Here is a 23,411-nt window from a genome sequence, read left to right on the forward strand (position 1 = left end):
GAGTGTTCCATGTCCAGCCTCCCTGTATTCCAATGGGAGTGTTCCATGTCTAGCCTTTGTAAAGCCCAATGGAATGTTCCATGTCCAGCCTTCTTATAACACAATTGGAGTGTTCCATATCTTGCCTTCCTATATTCCAATGGGAGTGTTTCATGTCCAGCCTCTCTATATCCCAATAGGCGTGTTCCACTTCCAGCCTCACTACATCCCAATGGGAGTGTTCCATGTCCAGCCTCTCTATATTCCAATGGGAGTGTTTCATGTCCAGCCTCTCTATATCCCAATAGGCGTGTTCCACATCCAGCCTCACTACATCCCAATTGGAGTGTTCCATGTCCAGCCTCCCTATAGCCCAAAGGGAGTATTCCATGTCCAGCTTCCCTGTATTTCAAATGGAATGTTCCATGTCAAGCCTTCTTATATCCCAATGGGAGTGTTCCATGTTCATTCTCCCTATATCCAAATGGGAGTGTTTCATGTCCAGTCTCCCTGTATCCTAATGGGATTTTTCCATGTCCAGCCTCCCTATAGCCCAAAGGGAGTATTCCATGTCCAGCCTCCCTTTATCCCAATGGGAATGTTTCCTGTCCAGCTTACCTATATCCCAATGGGAGTGTTCCATGTCCAGCCTCCCTATATCCCAATTGTAATTTTCCATGTCAAGCCTACCTATTTTCCATTGGGAGTGTTCCATGTCCAGACTTTCTATATTTCAATGGTAGTGTTCCATATCCAGTCTTCATATATCCCAATGGAATGTTCCATGTCCAGTCTTCTAATATCACTATAGGAGTGTTCCATATTGAGCATTCCTATATCCCAATGGGAGTATTCCATGTCCAGCCTGCCTATATCCCAATGGGAGTGTTACATGTCCAGCCTTCCAATATCCCAATGGGAATGTTCCATGTCCAGCTTCCCTGTATCCCATTAGGAATGTTTAATGTCTAGACTTCTTATATCCCAATGGGAGTATTCTATGTCCAGACTCCCTGTATTCCAATGGGAGTGTTCCATGTCCAGCCTTGATATATCCCGATGGGAATGTTCCATTTTCACGCTTCCTATATCCCAATGGGAGTGTTCCAGGTCCAGCCTCCCTATATCCCAATGGGAGTTTTCCATGTCCACCCTTCCTATATCCCAAAGGGAATGTTCCATGTCAATCCTACCTAAATCCCAATGGGAGTTTTCCATATCTAGCCTCCAAATATCCCTTTGGGAGTGTTCCATGCCCAGCCTCTCTATATCCCAATTTGAATGTTCCATGTCCAGCCTTCTTATATTCCAATGGGAGTGTTCCATGTCCATTCTCCCTATATCAAAATGGGAGTGTTCCATGTCCAGCCTCCCTGTATCCCAATGGGAGTGTTCCATGTCCAGCTTCCCTGTATCCAAATGGGAGTGTTCCATGTCCATTCTCCTTATATCCATATGGGAGAGTTCCATGTCCAGCCTCCCTGTATCCCAATGGGTGTATTCCATGTCAAGCCTTCCTATTTTCCATTGGCAGTGTTCCATATCCAGTCTTCATATATCCCAATGGGAGTGTTCCATGTCTAGCCTTTCTATAGCCTAATGGAATGTTCCATGTCCAGCCTTCTTATAGCACAATGGGATTGTTCCATATCTAGCCTTCCTATATCCCAATGGGAGTGTTTCATGTCCAGCCTCTCTATATCCCAATAGGCGTGTTCCACATCCAGCCTCACTATATCCCAATGGGAGTGCTCCATGTCCAGCCTTCTTATATCCCCATGGAAGTGTTCCATGTCCAGCCTTCTCATATCCCGATGGGAGTTTTCCATGTCCACCTTCCATGTATCCCAATGGGAGTGTTCCATATCTAGCATTCCTATATCCCAATGGGAGTGTTCCATGTTAAGCCTATCTATATTCCAATAGGCATGTTCCATGTCCAGCCTCCCTATACCCCAAAGGGAGTCTTCCATGACCACACTTCTTCTATCCCTTTGGGAGTGTTCCATGTCCATTCTGCCTGTATGCCAATGAAAGTGTTCCATGTCCAGCCTCCCTATATCCCAATGGGAGTGTTCCATGTCCATTATCCCTATATCCAAATTGGAGTGTTCCATGTCCAGCCTCCCTATATCCCAAAGGGAGTATTCCATTTCCAGCTTCCCTGTATTTCAAATGGAATGTTCCATGTCAAGCCTTCTTATATCCCAATGGGAGTGTTCCATGTTCATTCTCCCTATATCCAAATGGGTGTGTTTCATGTCCAGTCTCCCTATATCCCTATGGGATTTTTCCATGTCCAGCCTCCCTATAGCCCAAAGGGAGTATTCCAAGTCCAGGGGTGTATCTAGGGATCCGAGCGCCCCTGGCAAGGTAATAGACTGGTGCCCCCATTCCCCCATAATTTCAGGAAGTGCCCACAGTAGCAGTAGTAGTCCCTCCTATGCAGTGCCCCCAGTAATATTCTCTCCTATGCTGTGCCCCCAGTAGTAGTCCCCCCTATGAAGAGCCCCCAGTAGTAGCCCCCTCTATGCAGTGCCCCCAGTAGTAGTCCCCCTTATGCCTTGCCCCCCAGTAGTAGTCACTCCCTATACAGTGCCCCCTAGTAGTGCCCTAGTAGCCATACTCCCCCCTCTGCTGTGCCAGAAAAAAAAACACACACAGAAAAAAAAAAACTTACCTGATCCCTGCTTCTGCCAATGTCCTCTGCTGTACACTCCTCTGGGCCAGCTCTCTTTCTGCACTATGGGATTGGAGAGATGTCATGATGTCTCCCCCATCACCCGCTGTGGGGGGAGCCAGAATGCGGAGCTCATGAGTGAGCTCAAGCCGCTCCCTCCTTGGATGCAGCAGGCAATGAGAGTCTGTCTGACTCTCATTAGCTGGCTGCTATAACAAACACAGCTGTGTGTTTGTTAATGTGTAGGGCAAAACGCTCTCACTGTGGTCTGCCCTACACTTGAGGGGCCCAGGGGACTAGCAGCGCTAGTTCAAGCCCATGGGGTAGTCAACCCATTGGCTGCTGGTGGCACTGCCGGATGGTGCCCCCCTTTGGCCGGCATCCCTGGCAAGTGCCAGACTGGCCAATGGATAGATACGCCCCTGTCCAAGTCCAGCCTCCCTTTATCCCAATGGGAATGTTTCCTGTCCAGCTTACCTATATCCCAATGGGAGTGTTCCATGTCCTTCCTTCTCATATACCAATGGGAGCCATATCTAGCCTTCATATATCCCAATGGGAGTGTTCAATGTCCAGCCTACCCATATACCAATAGGCATGTTCCATGTCCAGCCTCCCTATATCCCAATGAGAGTGTTCCATGTCCAGCCTTCTCATATCCCAATGGGAGCCATATCTAACCTTCATATATCCCAATGGGAGTGTTCCATGTCCAGCCTACCCATATCCCAATAGGCGTGTTCCATGTCCAGCATCCCTATATCTAAATGGGAGTGTTCCATGTCCAAACTTCTAATATCCCAATGGGAGTGTTCCATGTAAATTCTGCCTATATCGCAATGGGAGTGTTCCATGTCCAGCCTTCTTATATCCCAATGGGAGTGTTCCATGTCCTGCCTTTTTAAATCCAAATGGACTGTTCCATGTCCAGCCTCCCTATATCCTAATGGGACTTATCCATGTACAACCTCCCTGTATTCCAATTGGAGTGTTCCATGTCAAGCCACCTTATATACAAATGGGAGTATAAATCTTCCCTGTGTTCAAATGGGAGTGTTCCATGTCCATTCTCCCTATATCAAAATGGGAATGCTCCATGTTAACCCTCCATAAATTGCAATGGGAGTGTTCCATGTCCATTAATCCCTATATCCAAATGGGATTGTTCCATGTCCAGCCTCCCTCTATTCCAATGGGAGTGTTCCATGTCCAGCCTCCCTATATACCAATGGGAGTGTTCCATGTCCATACTCCCTATATCCAAATGGGAATGTTTCATGTCCAGCATCCCTGTATCCCAATGGAAGTGATCCATGTCCAGCCTCCCTATATACCAATGGGAGTGATCCATGTCCAGCCTACCTATATCCCAATAGGAGTGTTCCATATGTAGCCTAACTATATCCCAATGGGAGTATTACATGTACAGCCTCCCTATATCCCAATAGTAGTGTTCCATGTCAAGCCTTCTTATATCTCAATGGGAGTGTTCCATGTCCAGCCATCTTATATCCCAATGGGAGTGCTCCATGTACAGCCTCCCTATATCCAAATGCGAGTGCTACATGTCCATTCTCCCTATATCCAAATGGGAGTGTTCCATGTTCAGCCTCCCTGTAGCGCAATGGGAGTGTTCCATGTCAAGCCTCTCTATATACCAATGGGAGTGTTCCATGTCCATTCTCCCTATATCCAAATGGGAGTGTTCCATGTCCTTTCTCCTTATATCCAAATGGGAGTGTTCCATGTCCAGACTTTCTATTTTCCAATGGGAGTGTTCCATGTCCAGCTGCCAAATATCTCTATAGGAGAGTTCCCTGTCCAGCCTCTATATATCCCAACTGGAATGTTCCATGTCCAGCCATCTTATATCCAAATGGGAGTGTTTCATGTCCAAACTTCTTATATCCCAATGGGAGTGTTCTGTGTCTATTCTGACTATACCCCAATAAGAGTGTTCCATGTAAAGCCTTCTTATATCCCAATGGGAGTGTTCCATGTCAAGCATCCCTATATCACAATGAGAGTGATCCATGTCCAGCCTACCTATTTCCCAATAGGCATGTTCCATGTCCATCATCCCTATATCCCAATGGAAGTGGTCCATGTCCTGTCTTCTTATATTGCAATGGGAGTTTTCCATGTCCAGCTTCCCAGTATCCCAATGGGAATGTTCCATGTCCAGCCTTCCTATATCCCAATGGGAGAGTTCCAAGTCCAGCTTCCCTGTATCCAAATGGGAGTGTTCCATGTCCATTCTCCTTATATCCAAACGGGAATATTCCATGTCCAGCCTCCATGTTTCCCAATGGGTGTGTTCCATGTCAAGCCTACCTATTTCCCATTGGGAGTGTTCCATATCCAGTCTTCATATATCCCAATGGAATGTTCCATGTCCAGCCTTCTTATATCACAATGGTAGTGATCCATATCTAGCCTTCCTATTTCCCAATGGGAGTGTTCCATGTCCAGCCTCCCTATATCAAAATGGGAGTGTTCCTTGTCCAGCCTTCGATTATCCCAATGGGAGTGTTCCATGTCCAGCTTCCCTGTATCCCATTGTGAATGTTTAATTTCTAGACTTCTTATATCCCAATGGGAGTATTCTATGTCCAGACTCCCTGTATTCCAATGGGAGTGTTCCATCTTCAGTCTTCCTATAACCCAATGGGAGTGTTCCAGGTCCAGCCTCTCTTTATCCCAATGGGAGTGCTCCAGGTCCAGCCTCCCTTTATCCCAATGGGAGTGTTCCATGTCCACCCTCCCTATATCCCAATGGGAGTGTTCCATGTCCAGCCTCCCTGTATCCCAATGGGAGTGTTCCATGTCAATCCTACCTAAATCCCAATGGGAGTTTTCCATATCCAGCCTCCAAATATCCCTATGGGAGTGTTCCATGTCCAGCCTCTCTATATCCCAATGGGAATGTTCCATATCCAGGTTCCCAGTATCCAAATTGGAATGTTCCATGTCCAGCCTTCCTATATCCCAATGGGAGTGTTCCATGACCAGCTTCCCTGTATCCAAATGGGAATGTTCCATGTCCATTCTCCTTATATCCAAATGGGAGTGTTCCATGTCCAGCCTACCTGTATCCCAATGGGTGTGTTCCATGTCAAGCCTACCTATTTCCCACTGGGAGAGTTCCATGTCCAGACTTTATATATTCCAATGGTAGTGTTCCATATCCAGTCTTCATATATCCAAATGAGAGTGTTCCATGTCTAACCTTTCTATAGCCCAATGGAATATTCCATGTCCAGCCTTCTTATATCACAATGGGAGTGTTCCATATCTATCCTTCCTATATCCCAATGGGAGTGTTGTTCAGGCTTCCTATATCCCAATGGGAGTGTTCCAGGTCCATTCTCCCTATATCAAAATGGGAGTTCCATGTGCAGCCTCCCTGTATCCCAATGGGAGTGTTCCATGTGCAGCCTCCCTATATCCCAAAGGGAGTGTTTCATGTCCAGCATTTCTATATCCCAATAGGAGTGTTCCATGTCCATCCTCCCTGTATCCCAATGGGAGTTTAACATGTCCAGCCTCCAAATATCCCTATGGGAGTGTTCCATGTCCAGCCTCTCTATATCCCAATGGGAATGTTCCTTGTCCAGCTTTCTTATATCCCAATGGGAGTGTTCCATGTCCATTCTCCCTATATCAAAATGGGAGTGTTCAAGGTTCAGCCTCCCTTTATCCCAATGGGAATGCTCCAGGTCCAGCCTTCCTTTATCCCAATGGGAGTGTTCCATGTCCACCCTCCCTATATCCCAATGGGAGTGTTCCATGTCCAGCCTCCCTGTATCCCAATGGGAGTGTTCCATGTCAATCCTACCTAAATCCCAATGGGAGTTTTCCATATCCAGCCTCCAAATATCCCTATGGGAGTGTTCCATGTCCAGCCTCTCTATATCCCAATGGAAATGTTCCATGTCCAGCTTCCCTGTATCCCAATTGGAATGTTCCATGTCCAGCCTTCCTATATCCCAATGGGAATGTTCCATGTCCATTCTCCCTATATCAAAATGGGAGTTCCATGTCCAGCCTCCCTGTATCCCAATGGGAGTGGTCCATGTCAAGCCTACATATATCCCAAATTTAGTGTTTCATGTCCAACATTTCTATATCCCAATAGGAGTGTTCACTGTCCATCCTCCCTGTATCCCAATTGGAATGTTCCATGTCCAGCCTTCCTATATCCCAATGGGAGTGTTCCATGACCAGCTTCCCTGTATCCAAATGGGAATGTTCCTTGTCCATTCTCCTTATATCCGAATGGGAGTGTTCCATGTCCAGCCTCTCTGTATCCCAATGGGAGTGTTCCATGTCAATCCTACCTAAATCCCAATGGGAGTTTTCCATATCCAGCCTCCAAATATCCCTATGGGAGTGTTCCATATCCAGCCTCTCTATATCCCAATGGGAATGTTCCAAATCCAGCTTCCCTGTATCCCAATTGGAATGTTCCATGTCCAGCCTTCCTATATCCCAATGGGAGTGTTCCATGACCAGCTTCCCTGTATCCATATGGGAATGTTCCATGTCCATTCTCCTTATATCCAAATGGGAGTGTTCCATGTCCAGCCTCCCTGTATCCCAATGGGTGTGTTCCCTGTCAAGCCTACCTATTTCCCACTGGGAGAGTTCCATGTCCAGACTTTCTATATTCCAATGGTAGTGTTCCATGTCTAGCCTTTCTATAGCCCAATGGAATATTCCATGTCCAGCCTTCTTATATCACAATGGGAGTGTTCCATATCTAGCCTTCCTATATCGCAATGGGAGTGTTGTTCAGGCTTCCTATATCCCAATGGCAGTGTTCCAGGTCCAGCCTCCCTATATCCCAATGGGAGTGTTCCTTGTCCATCCTCCCTGTATCCCAATGGGAGTGTTCCTTTTCCAGCCTCCAAATATCCCTAAGGGAGTGTTCCATGTCCAGCCTCTCTATATCCCAATGGGAATGTTCCATGTCCAGCCTTCTTATACCCCAATGGGAGTGTTCCATGTCCATTCTCCCTATATCAAAATGGGAGTTCCATGTCCAGCCTCCCTGTATCCCAATGGGAGTGTTCCATGTCAAGCCTAACTATATCCCAATGGGAGTGTTTCATGTCCAGCTTTTCTATATCCCAATAGGAGTGTTCCATGTCCATCCTCCCTGTATCCCAATGGGAGTTTTCCATGTCCAGCCTCCAAATATCCCTATGGGAGTGTTCCATGTCCAGCCTCTCTATATCCCAATGGGAATGTTCAATGTCCAGCCTTCTTATATCCCAATGGGAGTGTTCCATGTCCATTCTCCCTATATCAAAATGGGAGTGTTCCAGGTTCAGCCTCCCTTTATCCCAATTGGAGTGCTCCATGTCCAGCTTCCCAGTATCCCAATTGGAATGTTCCATGTCCAGCCTTCCTATATCCCAATGGGAGTGTTCCATGACCAGCTTCCCTGTATCCAAATGGGAATGTTCCATGTCCATTCTCCTTATATCCAAATGGGAGTTTTCCATGTCCAGCCTCCCTGTATCCCAATGGGTGTGTTCCATGTCAAGCCTACCTATTTCCCATTGGGAGAGTTCCATGTCCGACTTTCTATATTCCAATGGTAGTGTACCATATCCAGTCTTCATATATCCCAATGAGAGTGTTCCATGTCTACCCTTTCTATAGTCCAATAGAATATTCCATGTCCAGCCTACTTATATCACAATGGGAGTGTTCCATATCAAGCCTTCCTATATCCCAATGGGAGTGTTCCATGTTCAGGCTTCCTATATCCCAATGAGAGTGTTCCATGTCCAGCCTCCTTATATCCCATTGGGAGTGTTCCATGTCCACCCTCCCTATATCCCAATGGGAGTGTTCCATGTCCATCCTCCCTGTATCCCAATGGGAGTGTTCCATGTCCAGCCTCCAAATATCCCTATGGGAGTGTTCCATGTCCAGCCTCTCTATAACCCAATGGGAATTGTCCATGTCCAGCCTTCTTATATCCCAATGGGAGTGTTCCATGTCCATTCTCCCTATATCAAAATGGGAGTTCCATGTCCAGCCTCCCTGTATCCCAATGGGAGTGGTCCATGTCAAGCCTACCTATATCCCAAATTTAGTGTTTCATGTCCAACATTTCTATATCCCAATAGGAGTGTTCACTGTCCATCCTCCCTGTATCCCAATGGGAGTTTTCCATGTCCAGCCTCCAAATATCCCTATGGGAGTGTTCCATGTCCAGCCTCTCTATATCCCAATGGGAATGTTCCATGTCCAGCCTTCTTATATCCCAATGGGAGTGTTCCATGTCCATTCTCCCTATATCAAAAAAGGAGTGTTCCAGGTCCAGCCTCCCTTTATCCCAAATGGGAGTGCTCCAGGTTCAGCCTCCCTTTATCCCAATGGGAGTGTTCCATGTCCACCCTCCCTATATCCCAATGGGAGTGTTCCATGTCCAGCCTTCCTGTATCCCAATGGGAGTGTTCCATGACCAGCTTCCCTGTATCCAAATGGGAATGTTCCATGTCCATTCTCCTTATATCCAAATGGGAGTGTTCCTTGTCCAGCCTCCCTGTATCCCAATGGGTGTGTTCCATGTCAAGCCTACCTATTTCCCATTGTGAGATTTCCATGTCCAGACTTTCTATATTCCAATGGTAGTGTTCCATATCCTGTCTTCATATATCCCAATGACAGTGTTCCATGTCTAGCCTTTCTATAGCCCAATGGAATATTCCATTTCCAGCCTTCTTATATCACAATGGGAGTGTTCCATATCTAGCCTTCATATATCCCAATGGGAGTGTTCCATGTTCAGGCTTCCTATATCCCAATGAGAGTGTTCCAGGTCAAGCCTCCCTATATCCCAATGGGAGTGTTCCATGTCCACCCTCCCTATATCCCAATGGGAGTGTTCCAAGTCCAGCCTCCTTGTATCCCAATGGGAGTGTTCCATGTCAATCCAACCTAAATCCCAATGGGAGTTTTCCATATCCAGCCTCCAAATATCCCTTTGGGAGTGTTCCATGTCCAGCCACTCTATATCCCTATGGGAATGTTCCATGTCCAGCTTCCCAGTATCCCAATTGGAATGTTCCATGTCCTGCCTTCCTGTATCCCAATGGGAGTGTTCCATGACCAGCTTCCCTGTATCCAAATGGGAATGTTCCATGTTCATTCTCCTTATATCCAAATGGGAGTGTTCCTTCTCCAGCCTCCCTGTATCCCAATGGGTGTGTTCCATGTCAAGCCTACCTATTTCCCATTGGTAGAGTTCCATGTCCAGACTTACTATATTCCAATGGTAGTGTTCCATATCCAGTCTTCATATATCCCAATGAGAGTGTTCCATGTCTAGCCTTTCTATAGCCCAATGGAATATTCAATTTCCAGCATTCTTATATCACAATGGGAGTGTTCCATGTTCAGGCTTCCTATATCCCAATGAGAGTGTTCCATGTTCAGGCTTCCTATATCCCAAGGGGAGTGTTCCATGTCCACCCTCCCTATATCCCAATGGGAGTGTTCCATGTCCATCCTCCCTATATCCCAATGGGAGTGTTCCATGTCCAGCCTCCAAATATCCCTATGGGAGTGTTCCATGTCCTGCCTCTCTATTTCCCAATGGGAATGTTCCATGTCCAGCCTTCTTATATCCCAATGGGAGTGTTCCATGTCCATTCTCCCAATATCAAAATGGGAGTTCCATGTCCAGCCTCCCTGTATCCCAATGGGAGTGGTCCATGTCATGCCTACCTATATCCCAAAGGGAGTGTTTCATGTCCAGCATTTCTATATCCCAATAGGAGTGTTCAATGTCCATCCTCCCTGTATCCCAATGGGAGTTTTCCATGTCCAGCCTCCAAATATCCCTATGGGAGTGTTCCATGTCCAGCCTCTCTATATCCCAATGGGAATGTTCCATGTCCAGCCTTCTTATATCCCAATCGGAGTGTTCCATGTCCATTCTCCCTATATCAAAATGGGAGTGTTCCATGTCCAGCCGCCCTGTATCCCAATGGGAGTGTTCCATGTCAAGCCTCCCTATAGCCCAAACGGAGTATTCCAAGTCCAGGGGTGTATCTAGGGATCCGAGCGCCCCTGGCAAGGTAATGGACTGGTGCCCCCATTCCCCCATAATTTCAGGAAGTGCCCACAGTAGCAGTAGTAGTCCCTCCTATGCAGTGCCCCCAGTAATAATCTCTCCTATGCTGTGCCCCCAGTAGTAGTCCCCCCTATGAAGAGCCCCCAGTAGTAGCCCCCTCTATGCAGTTCCCCCAGTAGTAGTCCCCCTTATGCATTGCCCCCCAGTAGTAGTCACCCCCTATACAGTGCCCCCCAGTAGCGTACTTCCTATACAGTGCCCACAGTAGTGCCCCCCCATAAAGTGCCCCAAGTAGTGGCCACCCCCCCATAAAGTGCCCCCAGTAGCAGCCATCCCCTATACAGTGTCCCCTAGTAGCCACACTCCCCCTCTGCTGTGCCAGAAAAAAAAACACACAGAAAAAAAAAAAATTACCTGATCACTGCTTCTGCCAATGTCCGCTGCTGTACACTCCTCTGGGCCAGCTCTCTTTCTGCACTATGGGATTGGAGAGATGTCATGATGTCTCTCCCATCACCCGCTGTGGGGGGAGCCAGAATGCGGAGCTCATGAGTGAGCTCAAGCCGCTCCCTCCTTGGATGCAGCAGGCAATGAGAGTCTGTCTGACTCTCATTAGCTGGCTGCTATAACAAACACAGCAGTGTGTTTGTTAATGTGTAGGGCAAAATGCTCTCACTGTGGTCTGCCCTACACTTCAGGGGCCCAGGGGACTAGCAGTGCTAGTTCAAGCCCATGGGGTAGTCAACCCATTGGCTGCTGGTGGCACTGCTGGATGGCGTCCCCCCTTTGGCCGGCATCCTTGGCAAGTGCCAGACTGGCCAATGGATAGATACGCCCCTGTCCAAGTCCAGCCTCCCTTTATCCCAATGGGAATGTTTCCTGTCCAGCTTACCTATATCCCAATGGGAGTGTTCCATGTCCAGCCTTCTCATATCCCAATGGGAGCCATATTTAGCCTTCATATATCCCAATGGGAGTGTTCCATGTCCAGCCTACCCATATCCCAATAGGCGTGTTCCATGTCCAGCATCCCTATATCTAAATGGGAGTGTTCCATGTCCAAACTTCTAATATCCCAATGGGAGTGTTCCATGTAAATTCTGCCTATATCCCAATGGGAGTGTACCATGTCCAGCCTTCTTATATCCCAATGGGAGTGTTCCATGTCTAGCCTTTTTAATTCCAAATGGACTGTTCCATGTCCAGCCACCCTATATCCTAATGGGACTTATCCATGTCCATCCTCCCTGTATTCCAATTGGAGTGTTCCATGTCCAGCCCCCCATATACCAATGGGAGTATAAATCTTCCCTGTTTTCAAATGGGAGTGTTCCATGTCCATTCTCCCTATATCAAAATGGGAATGCTCCATGTTAACCCTCCATAAATTGCAATGGGAGTGTTCCATGTCCATTAATCCCTATATCCAAATGGGATTGTTCCATGTCCAGCCTCCCTCTATCCCAATGGGAGTGTTCCATGTCCAGCCTCCCTATATACCAATGGGAGTGTTCCATGTCCATACTCCCTATATCCAAATGGGAATGTTTCATGTTCAGCATCCCTGTATCCCAATGGAAGTGTTCCATGTCCAGCCTCCCTATATACCAATGGGAGTGATCCATGTCCAGCCTACCTATATCCCAATAGGAGTGTTCCATATGTAGCATAACTATATCCCAATGGGAGTATTACATGTACAGCCTCCCTATATCCCAATAGTAGTGTTCCATGTCCTGACTTCTAATATCCCAATGGGAGTGTTCAGTGTTCATTCTGCCTATATCCCAATGGGAGTGTTCCATGTCAAGCCTTCTTATATCTCAATGGGTGTGTTCCATGTCCAGCCGTCTTATATCCCAATGGGAGTGCTCCATGTACAGCCTCCCTATATCCAAATGGGAGTGCTCCATGTCCAGCCTCCCAATATCCCAATGGGAGTGTTCCATGTTCAGCCTCCCTATATCCAAATGGGAGTGTTAATATGTCCATTCTCATTATATCCAAATGGGAGTGTTCCATGTCCAGACTTTCTATTTTCCAATGGGAGTGTTCCATGTCCAGCTGCCAAATATCCCTATAGGAGTGTTCCATGTCCAGCCTCTATATATCCCAATGGGAGTGTTCCATGTCAAGCATCCCTATATAACAATGGGAGTGATCCATGTCCAGCCTACCTATTTCCCAATAGGCATGTTCCATGTACATCATCCCTATATCCCAATGGAAGTGGTCCATGTCCAGTCTTCTTATATTGCAATGGGAGTTTTCCATGTCCAGCTTCCCAGTATCCCAATGGGAATGTTCCATGTCCAGCCTTCCTATATACCAATGGGAGTGTTCCAGGTCCAGCTTCCCTGTATCCAAATGGGAGTGTTCCATGTCCATTCTCCTTATATCCAAATGGGAGAGTTCCATGTCCAGCCTCCATGTTTCCCAATGGGTGTGTTCCATGTCAAGCCTACCTATTTCCCATCGGGAGTGTTCCTTATCCAGTCTGCATATATCCCAATGGAATGTTCCATGTCCAGCCTTCTTATATCACAATGGTAGTGTTCCATATCTAGCCTTCCTATATCCCAATGGGAGTATTCTATGTCCAGACTCCCTGTATTCCAATGGGAGTGTTCCATGTCCAGCCTTGATATATCCCAATGGGAGTGTTCCATCTTCAGTCTTCCTATAACCCAATGGGAGTGTTCCAGGTCCAGCCTCTCTTTATCCCAATGGGAGTGCTCCAGGTCCAGCCTCCCTTTATCCCAATGTGAGTGTTCCATGTCCACCCTCCCTATATCCCAATGGGAGTGTTCCATGTCCAGCCTCCCTGTATCCCAATGGGAGTGTTCCATGTCAATCCTACCTAAATCCCAATGGGAGTTTTCCATATCCAGCCTCCAAATATCCCTATGGGAGTGTTCCATGTCCAGCCTCTCTATATCCCAAAGGGAATGTTCCATATCCAGTTTCCCAGTATCCCTATTGGAATGTTCCATGTCCAGCCTTCCTATATCCCAATGGGAGTGTTCCATGACCATTCTCCTTATATCCAAATGGGAGTGTTCCATGTCCAGCCTCCCTGTATCCCAATGGGTGTGTTCCATGTCAAGCCTACCTATTTCCCACTGGGAGAGTTCCATGTCCAGACTTTCTATATTCCAATGGTAGTGTTCCATATCCAGTTTTCATATATCCCAATGAGAGTGTTCCATGTCTAGCCTTTCTATTGCCCAATGGAATATTCCATGTCCAGCCTTCTTATATCACAATGGGAGTGTTCCATATCTAGCCTTCCTATATCCCAATGGGAGTGTTGTTCAGGCTTCCTATATCCCAATGGGAGTGTTCCAGGTCTAGCCTCCCGATATCCCAATGGGAGTGTTCCATGTCCACCCTCCCTATATCCCAATGGGAGTGTTCCATGTCCATCCTCCCTGTATCCCAAAGGGAGTGTTCCATGTCCAGCCTCCAAATATCCCTATGGGAGTGTTCCATGTCCAGCCTCTCTATATCCCAATGGGAATGTTCCATGTCCAGCATTCTTATATCCCAATGGGAGTATTCCATGTCCTTTCTCCCTATTTCAAAATGGGAGTTTTCCATGTCCTTCCTCCCTGTATCCCAATGGGAGTGTTCCATGTCCAGCCTCCAAATATCCCTATGGGAGTGTTCCATGTCCTGCCTCTCTATTTCCCAATGGGAATGTTCTATGTCCAGCCTTCTTATATCCCAATGGGAGTGTTCCATGTCCATTCTCCCTATATCAAAATGGGAGTTCCATGTCCAGCCTCCCTGTATCCCAATGGGAGTGGTCCATGTCATGCCTACCTATATCCCAAAGGGAGTGTTTCATGTCCAGCATTTCTATATCCCAATAGGAGTGTTCCATGTCCATCCTCCCTGTATCCCAATGGGAGTTTTCCATGTCCAGCCTCCAAATATCCCTATGGGAGTGTTCCATGTCCAGCCTCTCTATATCCCAATGGGAATGTTCCATGTCCAGCCTTCTTATATCCCAATGGGAGTGTTCCATGTCCATTCTCCCTATATCAAAATGGGAGTGTTCCATGTCCAGCCTCCCTGTATCCCAATGGGAGTGTTCCCTGTCAAGCCTCCCTATATCCCAAAGGGAGTATTCCAAGTCCAGGGGTGTATCTAGGGATCCGAGCGCCCCTGGCAAGGTAATGGACTGGTGCCCCCATTCCCCCATAATTTCAGGAAGTGCCCACAGTAGCAGTAGTAGTCCCTCCTATGCAGTGCCCCCAGTAATATTCTCTCCTATGCTGTGCCCCCAGTAGTAGTCCCCCCTATGAAGAGCCCCCAGTAGTAGCCCCCTCTATGCAGTGCCCCCAGTAGTAGTCCCCCTTATGCATTGCCCCCCAGTAGTAGTCACCCCCTATACAGTGCCCCCCAGTAGCGTACTTCCTATACAGTGCCCACAGTAGTGCCCCCCCATAAAGTGCCCCAAGTAGTGGCCACCCCCCCATAAAGTGCCCCCAGTAGCAGCCATCCCCTATACAGTGTCCCCTAGTAGCCACACTCCCCCCTCTGCTGTGCCAGAAAAAAAAACACACAGAAAAAAAAAAAATTACCTGATCACTGCTTCTGCCAATGTCCGCTGCTGTACACTCCTCTGGGCCAGCTCTCTTTCTGCACTATGGGATTGGAGAGATGTCATGATGTCTCTCCCATCACCCGCTGTGGGGGGAGCCAGAATGCGGAGCTCATGAGTGAGCTCAAGCCGCTCCCTCCTTGGATGCAGCAGGCAATGAGAGTCTGTCTGACTCTCATTAGCTGGCTGCTATAACAAACACAGCAGTGTGTTTGTTAATGTGTAGGGCAAAATGCTCTCACTGTGGTCTGCCCTACACTTGTGTGGCCCAGGGGACTAGCAGTGCTAGTTCAAGCCCATGGGGTAGTCAACCCATTGGCTGCTGGTGGCACTGCTGGATGGCGCCCCCACTTTGGCCAGCATCCCTGGTAAGTGCCAGACTGGCCAATGGATAGATACGCCCCTGTCTAAGTCCAGCCTCCCTTTATCCCAATGGGAATGTTTCCTGTCCAGCTTACCTATATCCCAATGGGAGTGTTCCATGTCCTGCCATCTCTTATCTCAATGAAAGCCATATCTAGCCTTCATATATCCCAATGGGAGTGTTCCATGTCCAGCCTACCCATATCCCAATAGGCATGTTCCATGTCCAGCCTCCCTATATCCCAATGGGAGTGTTCCATGTCCAGCCTTCTCATATCCCAATGGGAGCCATATTTAGCCTTCATATATCCCAATGGGAGTGTTCCATGTCCAGCCTACCCATATCCCAATAGGCGTGTTCCATGTCCAGCATCCCTATATCTAAATGGGAGTGTTCCATGTCCAAACTTCTAATATCCCAATGGGAGTGTTCCATGTAAATTCTGCCTATATCCCAATGGGAGTGTACCATGTCCAGCCTTCTTATATCCCAATGGGAGTGTTCCATGTCCTGCCTTTTTAAATCCAAATGGACTGTTCCATGTCCAGCCACCCTATATCCTAATGGGACTTATCCATGTACAACCTCCCTGTATTCCAATTGGAGTGTTCCATGTCCAGCCCCCCCATATACCAATGGGAGTATAAATCTTCCCTGTTTTCAAATGGGAGTGTTCCATGTCCATTCTCCCTATATCAAAATGGGAATGCTCCATGTTAACCCTCCATAAATTGCAATGGGAGTGTTCCATGTCCATTAATCCCTATATCCAAATGGGATTGTTCCATGTCCAGCCTCCCTCTATCCCAATGGGAGTGTTCCATGTCCAGCCTCCCTATATACCAATGGGAGTGTTCCATGTCCATACTCCCTATATCCAAATGGGAATGTTTTATGTCCAGCATCCCTGTATCCCAATGGAAGTGTTCCATGTCCAGCCTCCCTATATACCAATGGGAGTGATCCATGTCCAGCCTACCTATATCCCAATAGGAGTGTTCCATATGTAGCATAACTATATCCCAATGGGAGTATTACATGTACAGCCTCCCTATATCCCAATAGTAGTGTTCCATGTCCTGACTTCTAATATCCCAATGGGAGTGTTCAGTGTTCATTCTGCCTATATCCCTATGGGAGTGTTCCATGTCAAGCATTCTTATATCTCAATGGGAGTGTTCCATGTCCAGCCGTCTTATATCCCAATGGGAGTGCTCCATGTACAGCCTCCCTATATCCAATTGGGAGTGCTCCATGTCCAGCCTCCCAATATCCCAATGGGAGTGTTCCATGTCCAGCCTCCTTATATCCAAATGGAAGTGTTAATATGTCCATTCTCCTTATATCCAAATGGGAGTGTTCCATGTCCAGACTTTCTATTTTCCAATGGGAGTGTTCCATGTCCAGCTGTCAAATATCCCTATAGGAGTGTTCCATGTCCAGCCTCTATATATCCCAATGGGAGTGTTCCATGTCAAGCATCCCTATATCACAATGGGAGTGATCCATGTCCAGCCTACCTATTTCCCAATAGGCATGTTCCATGTACATCATCCCTATATCCCAATGGAAGTGGTCCATGTCCAGTCTTCTTATATTGCAATGGGAGTTTTCCATGTCCAGCTTCCCAGTATCCCAATGGGAATGTTCCATGTCCAGCCTTCCTATATACCAATGGGAGTGTTCCAGGTCCAGCTTCCCTGTATCCAAATGGGAGTGTTCCATGTCCATTCTCCTTATATCCAAATGGGAGTGTTCCATGTCCAGCCTCCATGTTTCCCAATGGGTGTGTTCCATGTCAAGCCTACCTATTTCCCATCGGGAGTGTTCCTTATCCAGTCTTCATATATCCCAATGGAATGTTCCATGTCCAGCCTTCTTATATCACAATGGTAGTGTTCCATATCTAGCCTTCCTATATCCCAATGGGAGTATTCTATGTCCAGACTCCCTGTATTCCAATGGGAGTGTTCCACGTCCAGCCTTGATATATCCCAATGGGAGTGTTCCATCTTCAGTCTTCCTATAACCCAATGGGAGTGTTCCAGGTCCAGCCTCTCTTTATCCCAATGGGAGTGCTCCAGGTCCAGCCTCCCTTTATCCCAATGCGAGTGTTCCATGTCCACCCTCCCTATATCCCAATGGGAGTGTTCCATGTCCAGCCTCCCTGTATCACAATGGGAGTGTTCCATGTCAATCCTACCTAAATCCCAATGGGAGTTTTCCATATCCAGCCTCCAAATATCCCAATGGGAGTGTTCCATGTCCAGCCTCTCTATATCCCAATGGGAATGTTCCATATCCAGCTTCCCAGTATCCCAATTGGAATGTTCCATGTCCAGCCTTCCTATATCCCAATGGGAGTGTTCCATGACCATTCTCCTTATATCCAAATGGGAGTCTTCCATGTCCAGCCTCCCTGTATCCCAATGGGTGTGTTCCATGTCAAGCCTACCTATTTCCCACTGGGAGAGTTCCATGTCCAGACTTTCTATATTCCAATGGTAGTGTTCCATATCCAGTCTTCATATATCCCAATGAGAGTGTTCCATGTCTAGCCTTTCTATTGCCCAATGGAATATTCCATGTCCAGCCTTCTTATATCACAATGGGAGTGTTCCATATCTAGCCTTCCTATATCCCAATGGGAGTGTTGTTCAGGCTTCCTATATCCCAATGGGAGTGTTCCAGGTCCAGCCTCCCAATATCCCAATGGGAGTGTTCCATGTCCACCCTCCCTATATCCCAATGGGAGTGTTCCATGTCCATCCTCCCTGTATCCCAAAGGGAGTGTTCCTTGTCCAGCCTCCAAATATCCCTATGGGAGTGTTCCATGTCCAGCCTCTCTATATCCCAATGGGAATGTTCCATGTCCAGCATTCTTATATCCCAATGGGAGTATTCCATGTCCTTTCTCCCTATATCAAAATGGGAGTGTTCCATGTCCATCCTCCCTGTATCCCAATGGGAGTGTTCCATGTCCAGCCTCCAAATATCCCTATGGGAGTGTTCCATGTCCTGCTTCTCTATTTCCCAATGGGAATGTTCCATGTCCAGCCTTCTTATATCCCAATGGGAGTGTTCCATGTCCATTCTCCCTATATCAAAATGGGAGTTCCATGTCCAGCCTCCCTGTATCCCAATGGGAGTGTTCCATATCAAGCCTACCTATATCCCAAAGGGAGTGTTTCATGTCCAGCATTTCTATATCCCAATAGGAGTGTTCCATGTCCATCCTCCCTGTATCCCAATGGGAGTTTTCCATGTCCAACCTCCAAATATCCCTATGGGAGTGTTCCATGTCCAGCCTATCTATATCCCAATGTGAATGTTCCATGTCCAGCCTTCTTATATCCCAATGGGAGAGTTCCATGTCCATTCTCCCTATATCAAAATGGGAGTGTTCCATGTCCAGCCTCCCTGTATCCCAATGGGAGTGTTCCCTGTCAAGCCTCCCTATAGCCCAAAGGGAGTATTCCAAGTCCAGGGGTGTATCTAGGGATCCGAGCGCCCCTGGCAAGGTAATGGACTGGTGCCCCCATTCCCCCATAATTTCAGGAAGTGCCCACAGTAGAAGTAGTAGTCCCTCCTATGCAGTGCCCCCATTAATATTCTCTCCTATGCTGTGCCCCCAGTAGTAGTCCCCCCTATGAAGAGCCCCCAGTAGTAGCCCCCTCTATGCAGTGCCACCAGTAGTAGTCCCCCTTATGCATGGCCCCCCAGTAGTAGTCACCCCCTATACAGTGCCCCCCAGTAGCGTACTTCCTATACAGTGCCCACAGTAGTGCCCCCACATAAAGTGCCCCAAGTAGTGGCCACCCCCCCATAAAGTGCCCCCAGTAGCAGCCATCCCCTATACAGTGTCCCCTAGTAGCCACACTCCCCCCTCTGCTGTGCCAGAAAAAAAAACACAGAATAAAAAAAACTTACCTGATCACTGCTTCTGCCAATGTCCTCTGCTGTACACTCCTCTGGGCCAGATCTCTTTCTGCACTATGGGATTGGAGAGATGTCATGATGTCTCTCCCATCACCCGCTGTGGGGGGAGCCAGAATGTGGAGCTCACGAGTGAGCTCAAGCCGCTCCCTCCTTGGATGCAGCAGGCAATGAGAGTCTGTCTGACTCTCATTAGCTGGCTGCTATAACAAACACAGCTGTGTGTTTGTTAATGTGTAGGGCAAAACGCTCTCACTGTGGTCTGCCCTACACTTGTGGGGCCCAGGGGACTAGCAGTGCTAGTTCAAGCCCATGGGGTAGTCAACCCATTGGCTGCTGGTGGCACTGCCGGGTGGTGCCCCCCCTTTGGCCGGCATCCCTGGCAAGTGCCAGACTGGCCAATGAATAGATACGCCCCTGTCCAAGTCCAGCCTCCCTTTATCCCAATGGGAATGTTTCCTGTCCAGCATACCTATATCCCAATGGGAGTGTTCCATGTCCTGCCCTCTCATATCCCAATGTGAGCCATATCTAGCCTTCATATATCCCAATGGGAGTGTTCCATGTCCAGCCTACCCATATCCCAATAGGCATGTTCCTTGTCCAGCCTCCCTATATCCCAATGGGAGTGTTCCATGTCCAGCCTTCTCATATCCCAATGGGAGCCATATCTAGCCTTCATATATCCCAATGGGAGTGTTCCATGTCCAGCCTACCCATATCCCAATAGGCGTGTTCCATGTCCAGCATCCCTATATCTAAATGGGAGTGTTCCATGTCCAAACTTCTAATATCCCAATGGGAGTGTTCCATGTAAATTCTGCCTATATCCCAATGGAAGTGTACCTTGTCCAGCCTTCTTATATCCCAATGGGAGTGTTCCATGTCCAGCCTTTTTAAATCCAAATGGACTGTTCCATGTCCAGCCACCCTATATCCTAATGGTACTTATCCATGTACAACCTCCCTGTATTCCAATTGGAGTGTTCCATGTCCAGCCCCCCTATATACCAATGGGAGTATAAATCTTCCCTGTTTTCAAATGGGAGTGTTCCATGTCCATTCTCCCTATATCAAAATGGGAATGCTCCATGTTAACCCTCCATAAATTGCAATGGGAGTGTTCCATGTCCATTAATCCCTATATCCAAATGGGATTGTTCCATGTCCAGCCTCCCTCTATCCCAATGGGAGTGTTCCATGTCCAGTCTCCCTATATACCAATGGGAGTGTTCCATGTCCATACTCCCTATATCCAAATGGGAATGTTTCATGTCCAGCATCCCTGTATCCCAATGGAAGTGTTCCATGTCCAGCCTCCCTATATACCAATGGGAGTGATCCATGTCCAGACGACCTATATCCCAATAGGAGTGTTCCATATGTAGCCTAACTATATCCCAATGGGAGTATTACATGTACAGCCTCCCTATATCCCAATAGTAGTGTTCCATGTCCTGACTTCTAATATCCCAATTGGAGTGTTCAGTGTTCATTCTGCCTATATCCCAATGGGAGTGTTCCATGTCAAGCCTTCTTATATCTCAATGGGAGTGTTCCATGTCCAGCCGTCTTATATCCCAATGGGAGTGCTCCATGTACAGCCTCCCTATATCCAAATGGGAGTGCTCCATGTTCAGCCTCCCAATATCCCAATGGGAGTGTTCCATGTCCATTCTCCCTATATCCAAATTGGAGTGTTCCATGTTCAGCCTCCCTATATCCAAATGGGAGTGTTAATATGTCCATTATCCTTATATCCAAATGGGAGTGTTCCATGTCCAGACTTTCTATTTTCCAATGGGAGTGTTCCATGTCCAGCTGCCAAATTCCCTATAGGAGTGTTCCTTGTCCAGCCTCTATATATCCCAATGGGAATGTTCCATGTCCAGCCTTCTTATATCCAAATGGGAGTGTTTCATGTCCAAACTTCTTATATCCTAATGGGAGTGTTCTGTGTCTATTCTGACTATACCCCAATAAGAGTGTTCCATGTAAAGCCGTCTTATATCCCAATGGAAGTGGGATATAATGATATAGCATCCCTATATCACAATGGGAGTGATCCATGTCCAGCCTACCTATTTCCCAATAGGCATGTTCCGTGTCCATCATCCCTATATCCCAATGGAAGTGGTCCATGTCCAGTCTTCTTATATTGCAATGGGAGGTTTCCATGTCCAGCTTCTCAGTATCCCAATGGGAATGTTCCATGTCCAGCCTTCCTATATACCAATTGGAGTGTTCCAAGTCCAGCTTCCCTGTATCCAAATGGGAGTGTTCCATGTCCATTCTCCTTATATCAAAATGGGAGTGTTCCATGTCCAGCCTCCATGTTTCCCTATGGGTGTGTTCCATGTCAAGCCTACCTATTTCCCATCGGGAGTGTTCCATATCCAGTCTTCATATATCCCAATGGAATGTTCCATGTCCAGCCTTCTTATATCACAAAGGTAGTGTTCCATATCTAGCCTTCCTATATCCCAATGGGAGTGTTCCATGTCCAGCCTCCCTATATCCCAATGGGAGTGTTCCATGTCCAGCCTTCCATTATCCCAATGGGAGTGTTCCATGTCCAGCATCCCTGTATCCCATTGGGAATGTTTAATATCTAGACTTCTTATATCCCAATGGGAGTATTCTATGTCCAGACTCCCTGTATTCCAATGGGAGTGTTCCATGTCCAGCCTTGATATATCCCAATGGGAGTGTTCCATCTTCAGTCTTCCTATAACCCAATGGGAGTGTTCCAGGTCCAGCCTCTCTTTATCCCAATGGGAGTGCTCCAGGTCCAGCCTCCCTTTATCCCAATGGGAGTGTTCCATGTCCACCCTCCCTATATCCCAATGGGAGTGTTCCATGTCCAGCCTCCCTGTATCCCAATGGGAGTGTTCCATGTCAATCCTACCTAAATCCCAATGGGAGTTTTCAATATCCAGCCTCCAAATATCCCTATGGGAGTGTTCCATGTCCAGCCTCTCTATATCTCAATGGGAATGATCCATATCCAGCTTCCCAGTATCCCAATTGGAATGTTCCATGTCCAGCCTTCCTATATCCCAATGGGAGTGTTCCATGACCAGCTTCCCTGTATCCAAATGGGAATGTTCCATGTCCATTCTCCTTATATCGAAATGGGAGTGTTCCATGTCCAGGCTCCCTGTATCCCAATGGGTGTGTTCCATGTCAAGCCTACCTATTTCCCACTGGGAGAGTTCCATGTCCAGACTTTCTATATTCCAAAGGTAGTGTTCCATATCCAGTCTTCATATATCCCAATGAGAGTGTTCCATGTCTAGCCTTTCTATAGCCCAATGGAATATTCCATGTCCAGCCTTCTTATATCACAATGGGAGTGTTCCATATCTAGCCTTCCTATATCCCAATGGGAGTGTTGTTCAGGCTTCCTATATCCCAATGGGAGTGTTCCAGGTCCAGCCTCCCTATATCCCAATGGGAGTGTTCCATGTCCACCCTCCCTATATCCCAATGGGAGTGTTCCATGTCCAGCCTCCCTGTATCCCAATGGGAGTGTTCCTTGTCCAGCCTCCAAATATCCCTATGGGAGTGTTCCATGTCCAGCCTCTCTATATCCCAATGGGAATGTTCCAATGTCCAGCCTTCTTATATCCCAATGTGAGTGTTCCATGTCCATTCTCCCTATATCAAAATGGGAGTGTTCCAGGTCCAGCCTCCCTTTATCCCAATGGGAGTGCTCCAGGTCCAGCCTCCCTTTATCCCAATGGGA

This window comes from Taudactylus pleione, unplaced genomic scaffold (assembly GCF_031769625.1).
Source record: "Taudactylus pleione unplaced genomic scaffold, aTauple2 ptg003137l, whole genome shotgun sequence".
NCBI classification, from domain to species: domain Eukaryota; kingdom Metazoa; phylum Chordata; class Amphibia; order Anura; family Myobatrachidae; genus Taudactylus; species Taudactylus pleione.